This window comes from Solanum dulcamara, chromosome 9 (assembly GCF_947179165.1).
Source record: "Solanum dulcamara chromosome 9, daSolDulc1.2, whole genome shotgun sequence".
Lineage (NCBI taxonomy): Eukaryota > Viridiplantae > Streptophyta > Magnoliopsida > Solanales > Solanaceae > Solanum > Solanum dulcamara.
In genome coordinates, this window is record NC_077245.1 from 51,679,921 (window position 1) to 51,689,935 (window position 10,015).

Below are 10,015 nucleotides of genomic sequence, written 5' to 3' on the forward strand. Positions count from 1 at the left end.
TTACTTCCTTCAATGCATCAACAGTGTTCTTTACCCCTTCCTCGAGTTCAGGTAGCGCATCTTCAACATCCTTATCTTCTTGAGGATCACCATCATTGAATAATATGTGATGACATATACAAACATCAATGAATTAATCCTCAATTTTTACATGCGGTAAAGTACTTTTTTTGTCACAAATTGTGATATGATATAATGATCCTACACTTTCTTCATCTTCATCTCGCTATTTATGTGAACTATGGTATGAGTTCTTGCTCTCAGGACCTCTCCATATGAAACTACAAGTTTTGTTTCTCGCCTCATTCCGGAAGGAATCAAATTAGGGTAATTTTTGGGTGAATTATGCTCTTGAGCATGAACCCGTTCTTACTTTCTTCTATAATTTCCTTGGCGCTTGTACTTATTCTTCATGGGTCACAACCGATCAAACACTAAAGTTTTTGGAGTTTATTAGACAAACCGATCAAGTACAGAATCATTAGGAGTCAAGCCACTAAGCCTATCAAACACAGAAGGTTTCTTGTTGAATATCATAGGTTCTTTCATAGGGGAAATGTAGTTGATGCTCATTCGTTTTATATAGATTCGGAATGGTGATGGTTGTTTGTAACCTAAGCCTTCACGAGATTGCTTGACAACATATCCTTTCTCTATCATCATCCTTTGAGTAGGATTTAGGCTGTGATTTGCCTTTTCAATAACTTCATTCGGAAGCTTTCCTAATTTAGAAGCTTGATTGAGATTGTACCCTGGTTTCACCAATAAGTTAATAAGCATTTGGGTCAAAACCCTCATTTGTACCCTTTTTAGAAAGTGATTCATATGAATCATGGTTTGATGGTCTGACAAGTCCTTCTATCATTTTTGAAGGTGATTTGATTGCATCAATTTGCTTGATAGGAAATGTCAATCCTCTACTCTGCAACTCAGAAGGTGGATTTGATGTGAGGCCAAAAATACATATTTTTAATCATTAATTGCCACATTTAATATTTTTATTTATCCTTTTTGAGGATAAATTTTATGGATTGTGCTAAATAGTGTATTTTCTTTGTAGAATTAACCTAACGTGAAAATGAAGAAATTTAGAGCCAAAACGAATTAAAGATCAAAGATCAAAGAAGGAAATCAAACAGACAGCTTAATGAATTAAATTTAATATTATATTCATTTTTTTTTATGTATGCTACAATTGGAAAAGCGATGGATTCATTAAATCTGCCATGTGGCAGATATTGATTGTGGAACAGAACTAGAAACGGCGCAGACACACACGAAAACCAAATTAAACTAGGTTTTGGGTTTCCCAATTACTTTTGGACTTAGTTATATTATTTAGGGTTTTCTACATCTATAAATAGTCCATAAAAATAATTCTTCTAGACAACTAACCTTTAACCTAGGACATAGACTTTTATAGCTTGGGAATTTTAGAATAGCCATCGTGAAGACCGGAGAAAATTGGTTTATTCTTTTCTTCTCTATTTATTGTTTTATTTTCTTCAAGAATTCAAGATTTTGAATTTATTCTATTCAATTTGCAAGTTCATAATTAAGATTTTGTCTATCATTTCTAAATTGTGATATTCAAATTATGAGTAGTTAATTCAACAACTAGGGTTGTGAAAACCATGAAGAATTAATCACATAGACTAAATAAAAGGTAATTCATGAATAGTGAGCATGGATGTATTATTTTTTTCTTAGCTTTGATTTCTTTTTAACGAGGACCCGCGTTAAAACTCGTCTTATTCTTACTTGCCGGATCAAGGAAGTAATGAATGGAAAAAGGGATTAAACAACGAGATTTGAGGTCAATTATCCTCATCTAATTAGCTTGAAGGGATCAAGGGATAGTTAAATATGTAATCATTGGTAAGGGTTAGTAAAGATACACTCGTAGACGTATTAAGTTGCGTAGTGAAATTCACTTATTTTTCGGATCAAGAACTTAGGTGAACTTAACTTACTGATTCTGCATGTAACACACTAGAAAATGATTACTAATAAAAAAAGGTCTACATAGTTAAGGATTCATGGGGAACATGTACACCCTAGTTTTATCTCATATTAAATTGTTACTTTGTTACTTGATGCTTCATATTTAATTAGTTAATTATTTTTACTCATAAAATCCCCTCATTTACTTTATGCATATTTATTATTTGGAAATATTGACTATAATTGAATATAAGTGCTAGTAGACGTATTTCTTCCGCATTCCCTGTGGGATCGACCTCTACTCATTAGTTGGGTAAACATATTACAAACGACCGTTTATATTTCTTTTTGAGAAGTATATTTGGACATTATCGGGACTTCAACCTTGTTTGCCTTTGGAACATAGTGAAGAATAGAAACCACTCTCTTACTTGAAGATGCCTCACTTGGCTTAGGTACTTTGCTCATATCTGAAAGCTCTTGACCTTTTTCAATCATAACCCATGCCTTTCCAGATGCTACATCAACCTTCTTTGCAATATCAACCTTTCTGATTGGTATCGAATTATCAACTTTGACTTCTCTTGAGACATGATTCTTTAAGTAGAATTTCGCATCTTTAAAGTGCACTTCTGCCGTGGTGAATGATTCTTCATCAGCAACTACTTTCTTTTGAACCCCATCTTCAAAGGATTTAAAACATTGATGGTAGTGGACGGTGCCACTTTATTCTCATGTATCCATGGCCTTCCTAACAAGATATTATATGAGTTATTTGAGTCAATAACATGCATTCATGAATTCGAACACATATCTCCCATCATTATATCTAATTTGACAGCGCCAATGGGTCTCTTCCCCCTTGGTTAAATCCCTGAATCATCAAACAACTTTTAGATAGTTCATTTATTGGGATTCCAAGTTCTCTCACAGTGCGAATAGGGAGAATATTGACCCCAGATCCATCATCCACCATGATCCTATTTACTTTATGTCCACGCACAAAACCTATCATATATAAAAGAAGATTATGCACCATTTCACCCAACAAAAGATCATCATTAGTGAATGCGAACTTCGCATCACAAGTGTCCACTTCTTTAGAAAGAGACTTGATGGGGCCTTCATGCGATGAAAGTAATGATGGCGATGAGTCTTCTCCCGTTATCTCTTCTTTATCAATGTTACAACATGAGGCCTTAGTATCACAATGAGAAACCTTTTCATGAAACCAACTTGGCAAGAATTTCTCTAATGTCACCGAGGAATGTTGCTTTTGATAGTAATTCCCCTCAATCTTGACTTCTTCACATTCTTCTTTACCCTTTGAGTTTAAGTAGTTTCTTCATCTTTCCTCTTCTCACTTGCTTAATTGGCTCTCTTTGCAAGATCATTTTACCACGTCTTCATCATGTCATCAAAATCCATCATTCATCATCAGTATAACCACCACATGATTGATTTTCCTTTAGAGGTTTATCTTCCCTTATTATTTCATTCATAAAAGGAAAAAGTAATAATGCGCTAACATCGATCTATCAGAGTCACCAAATTTAATCATTTTGGTAGTGATGTGGCTAGGACATCACCGCAATTATGTAATTCAACAAAATTACAAAGAACTATGGGATTAAGTGAACCAAAAGTGATAGAGACTTGATTTGAACTCTTCTTCTCATCTTCGAGCAATATCTTTCCTTCACTGGCCAAGTCCATGATCTTTTTATTAAAGATAAAACACTTTTCAATAGGATGGCCCATCAAATGATGATATTTGCAGTAATTTGGATCGAAGAGTTTCAAGGCTAAAAGCTCTTCAAAAATTGCTGGAACATCTGAGTCCAAGAATGGATACTCTTTTGCCTACATTTTCTTAAAAATCAGCTTTCTACCAACGTTATTCTGAAAAGTCGTGGTCTTCACCCTTTGATTGTTGCTTAGATTTGTGTCCACTTTCAAAGGTACGTAATTAACATTCATCGACTCCTTATTTCCAAACTTGGGTGCCGATTTCCCCCCTTTCTTTACCTTTATTTTGTCTTTTCCCTTGCGAGGCTCATACATAGGTAGTCATTCAATTCCACTTGCGGACATGTTCAACTCTATATCATGAGAACGTGTGGCTAGTTCCTCAAATAATTTGGATTTAATACCCTATAAGATATAACAAAGTCCCCAACACATTCCTTGAATACACATTTCTATTCCAGAAGCCTCACTAAGTCTATCCTTACAATTGAGGCTTGCGTCTCTCCATCGATTGATGAACTCGATGACATGTTCATCTTCCCATTGACGCATATTTGAGAGTTCAACCATGCTCACAGTATGCCTCATGTTATAGAAATGATTGAGACATTCATGCTTAAGTTGTTCTCAACTATCAATAGAGCCAGCCTCAAGATTTGTATATCAGTCAAAGGCATTTTCTTGTAAGGAGCGCACAAATTGCTTAACCATATAATCTCCATATGTTCTAGCATTATTGCAAGTTTCAACAAAGTGTGTGATGTGCTGCTTTGGGTTTCTCTTTCTGTCAAATTGTTGAAATTTTGGATGTTGATAACCTGCAGGCATCTTCAAAACATCGATTCTTGAAGTGTATGGCTTTGCATACGTAAATTATGACTTTGAAGACACGTCATACTTATCTTTGATAATTCCCATAATGAAGTCTTTCAATTGATGAATGGGAATTCCTCTTTCAGCGGATACTTGCAGTTCATCACCAACATGTATTTGCTTTGTAACTGAATCTCCCTTTTCTTGTACCATGGAATATTTTCCAGGTACATGACTTGAGTCCCCCTCCATAACATTTTCAACTCTGTCCATCAACTTGACAATTCGACTATCCTGATCCTGCACATATTTTGTTAGACCTTCAATTGCCTTTATCAAATTCACTAGTTATTGTTCAATAGTTGAAGCATTAGTCATCATCGCTTGAATAGCCGTCATGGATGATGGAGTAAAGCACGGGTTTTCCCTCAAACTAAAATTTGTTTGAAACAAGTTATGTGGAGTGGCTGAGGAAAATCTGGTGATCAAGACATCATCTTCATCTTGAATAGTACAATCATTTGTGTTACTTGAAGTGCTTTGAAGATGGAAGATCAAAAATAGGAACCGATGTGGACGGCACTTGAAGTGCTTGTTGTCCTAACAAGTTTTACCTGTTCCTAATGATGGGTCCCAAACTTTCCATAGTAGCATCCAATATGTTCTCCACCTCAGAGAAAAACTTGGAATCAATAGCCTTAGCAACAGTAGTCCTTGAGTCAAACTTCTTAGATGCCATTTAAGTATTCTTGAAGTTTGATGATCGATGTAAAGAGATGAGGGGTAGAGATTGTCCCACTAGGCGTGCTAAAATTTGTAAACAACAAATTTTTGAGCCGAGAAAAAATAAATAATCAAGACCAAAAATTGAAGTAACAAAGTGTAATATTTGATTTCAAAATATAGTAAATGTTACAATCTCTATGATAATCCTCTGATTCTTCAAATAATATGAAATATGTTGAACTTGAATTTGATTTAGATTCAAGGGCTTGAATAGCTTGATCTTGAATCTTCGTCTTCAAACTTGAATTTGAATTATTCATCACGAACACTTGTATGGTTATGACGAATAATAAAAGTGAACAAGTAACTTGATCTTGAACGTCTTGATATTTGCCTTCGTTCTTGATCTTGAACTTGAACTTAAACTTAATCGCTTGAACGTTGTAGCTTTGTAGAGAATTTGTGGGCTTTGATCCACGAGCTCTCTTCTTTCTTTCTGTTCTTCCAAACTCCTCCTCCTGAGAATAATGAGAACCCCTATTTATAGTTGTAGGGAGTGATATGCCTGTGTTATTTGATTGGTCGGTTTGAACTGACCAATCAGATTTCTTTGGTGAAGAGCTTTAATTTGGTTGGTTAGAACATGTCACATATACACATGACATTATTCTACTATTTCATTTAATTTGACTTGAATTGCCACATAATTTTGAGATGTGACATGATTTTAGTAGCATATTTGATTTGACTTGAATTGCCACCTAACTTTGGCACATGGCATGATTCTAGTGACTTATTTAATTTGACTTGGATTGCCACATAACTTTGACACGTGGCATGATTTTAGTGGCTTATTTAATTTCACTTGGATTGCCACATAACTTCGACACGTAGCATGATTTTAATGGCTCATTTATTTGACTTGGATTGCCACAGTGTTTGGACTATTTTTTTGAATTTAATATAATCCAAATTATTTTACGTATTTAAATCCAATAAAATATTAATACTTGCATATACCCATGCAAAAAGTATTTTTTATGTTAATATTTTTATACTTAAGTGGGATTTTTTAAAATTTAAACCAAAAAAATACTTTGATATTTATGCGCTCTTATAAACTGCAAAATAATGATGACAGATTGATCGATTAAATTGTTCAAGTAAGGCATGATTTGTCCAACAAAGTCTCCAAAGAAGGTTGCTGAAAGAGTTATCCTTCTACATGAAAAAAATCATTACAAATCAACTTTTTAGAAAAATGTCAATTAAAAGTAGGTATTTATTTTCATTCTTACTAATGATTCTTTGCAACAGCAGTCATAAACTGACTGATTTGACCATCGTGAAGTTGATGAGTCTGTTTTTCACCATGACAAACAATTTGTCTTATGACTTCTGCGATATTTTTGAAAAAATATTTTTTTAAAAAAAATTATTTAAAAGTTAATTAGACAAACAACATAAAAAAGATTATCAAAAAAATCATTCTCATCAATATCAGTCTGATTTTTCAAATCTTCAAACTGTCTAAATTTAAAAATATTAAAATCAAATTGTGGATCAGTTATTTCATGCGCAATTGTTCGAGGGGTAAAGGCAAGCTTCAATTTATGTCCATATGTCTTAAAATACATATTGTTGGTATCAACCACAAAAGTGTTCATATTATATAGTCCTGTTTTTTTATCTCATTTTTGGATACTCTAAAATGATGAACAACAGAGCATCGAATTGTTGAATGAATTCGATCTCCCTGCAAAGTTAAAGGTGTTAAAGATAGTAATTATTAACTAACAAAAAAAACATCAAAACCTTTATAAGAAGATGTAATATAGTCTATAAAAAAAATTCTTTTTGTCTTGAAGAAGCAATTCAATTGATATAAGAATTTCTGATTTTGTGTGAGTTGTAGAATGTCACATTCACACTACGCGAACCTTCAAATTCCATTTCATTTCAGTACTGAAATAGTATTGCTATATTTTTCATTGAGTGTTTCTTCAATATTTTGAGATGTGGCATGATTTTAGTAGCATATTTGATTTGACTTGAATTGCCACCTAACTTTGGCATGGCATGGTTCTAGTGACTTATTTAATTTGACTTGAATTGCCACATAACTTCGACACGTGGCATGATTTTAGTAGCTTATTTAATTTCACTTGGATTGCCACATAACTTCGACACGTAACATGATTTTAGTGGCTCATTTATTTGACTTGGATTGCCACAATGTTTGGACTATTTTCTTGAATTTAACATAATCCAAATTAATTTACGTATTTAAATCCAATAAAATATTAATACTTGCATATACCCATGCAAAAAGTATTTTTTATATTAATATTTTTATACTTAAGTGAGATTTTTTAAAATTCAAACCAAAAAAATACTTTGATATTTATGCGCTCTTGTAAACTGCAAAATAACGATGACAGATTGATCGATTAAATTGTTCAAGTAAGGCATGATTTGTTCAACAAAGTCTCCAAAGAAGGTTGCTGAAAGAGTTATCCTTCTACATGAAAAAAATCATTACAAATCAACTTTTTAGAAAAATGTCAATATAAGTAGGTATTGATTATCATTCTTACTAATGATTCTCGCAACAACAGTCATAAACTGACTGATTTGACCATCGTGAAGTTGATGAGTCTGTTTTTCACCATGGCAAATAATTTATCCTATGACTTCTACGATATTTTTGAAAAAATATTTTTTAAAAAAAACAATTTAAAAGTCAATTAGACAAACAACATAAAAAGATTACCAAAAAAAATCATTCTCATCAATATCAGTCTGATTTTTCAAATCTTCAAACTGTCTAAATTTAAAAATATTCAAATCAAATTGTGGATAAGTTATTTCATGCACAATTATTCGAGGGATAAAGGCAAGCTCCAACTTATGTCCACATGTCTTAAAATACATATTGTTGGTATCAACCACAAAAGTGTTCATATTATATAGTCCTGTTTCTTTTATCTCATTTTTGGATACTCTGAAATGATGAAAAACAGAGCATCGAATTGTTGCATGAATTCGATCTCCCTGCAAAGTTAAAGGTGTTAAAGATTAGTAATTATTAACTAACAAAAAAAATATCAAAACCTTTATAAGAAGATGTAATATAGTCTATAAAAAAAATTCTTTTTATCTTGAAGAAGCAATTCAATTGATATAAGAATTTCTAATTTTGTGTGAGTTGTAGAATGCCACATTCACACTACGCGAACCTTCAAATTCTATTTCATTTTAGTACTGAAATAGTATTGCTATATTTTTCATTGAGTGTTTCTTCAATATTTTGTGAATGTGGGTGGAATGTATGATATTGAAAGTGATTGGTTATGTTCAAGTTGTAAAAGAATTGCAGTACTTATAAGTATGAAAAAGAGATAAAATAGTTACATGGACACTTCTTTTTTAAAAATATAACTAAATAATAATTGTGAAAAATAAAGATAAAAATATAATAAAATAAAATATAACAAAAGAAAGAGGTGGAGCATTTGCACGTGTAGTGCTTTTTTTATGTGGACGGAATGTTTTGTTGGTTAAGTTAGTAATATTTGTTTTTTAATAAAATACTAAAATTTAAAGTAAATTGATATTTTGATAAAGTAAGATTTAAGAGCAGTTTTTTTCTAACTGTAAAATTATTTATTTTCAATTTAATTATTTAAATGAGAATTGTTTGTGATTTTTTATGAGATTTGTTTAACTTAAAAATTGCTTATTTTCAATTTATTTATTAATATAAGAATTGTTTTATAATATAAATTGCATAGAAAATTTTATGCAGCGTAAGATGCGTATACTCTGTAAGAAGTTTAGTACAAATTAAAAAGTTAACTGTCAATTTTTAGAATTGCAGTACTAATAATTAGGAAAAAGAGATAAAACAATAATATAACTAAATAATAATTGTAGAAATAAATATAACAATTTAAATAAAATATAATATAATAAAAGAAAGGGGTGGATCATTTGCATGTGGTGCTTTTCTTAATGTGGACAGATTTCTTTTTTGTTGTTTAAGTAAGTAATAGTTTTTTTAAAAAAAAAAAATACTAAAATTTAAAGTAAATTGAAATTTGGATAAAGAATGATTTAAGAGGAGTTTTCTTCTGACTGTAAAACTTCTTATTTTTCAATTTAATTATTAAAATAATATTTTTTTTAATGATTTTTAAGATTGCTTTAACCCATATAATGAATGCCTTAATTAAGTTTGATTAGAATTTAGAGCCACGACCTTGATTTTGTTGATTGAAGCTATTTAATATTTTTGGTTGCAATAAAGAGAGCCATCGATTATCTGGTGAAATGACTTTACTACCAAATTAAATATATTTTGATCTATATTAAAGCAACGGTAGAAGCATAAAAATTGCCAACTGACAGCCTAATTTCAAGCCAGAAGATTCTTTAAAATAGAATTAAAAAAATACGTCATATTAAAATATTATTACACTTTAACATTTTTATTTGTACTAAACTTCTTATAGAGTATACACATGTTACCGTGTATAAAATTTTCTATGCAAATAAAAAAATCTCATTTTAATAAAAAAAATTCGTCGCGCTTGATTTGAACGCCTTACCACATCCATAGCATGTCTTTCTCTATATACATATATTCCTAAGTGGTATTGAAGAAGTTAACAAAACTTGGAGAACCTCTCGAGCAAACAGACTAAGCTGATTCAGATTTTGGAAACCTGTAATGCATGCAGCTGTGGAGAGGAAATATGAAGTACAAAAGAACTGAATTTGT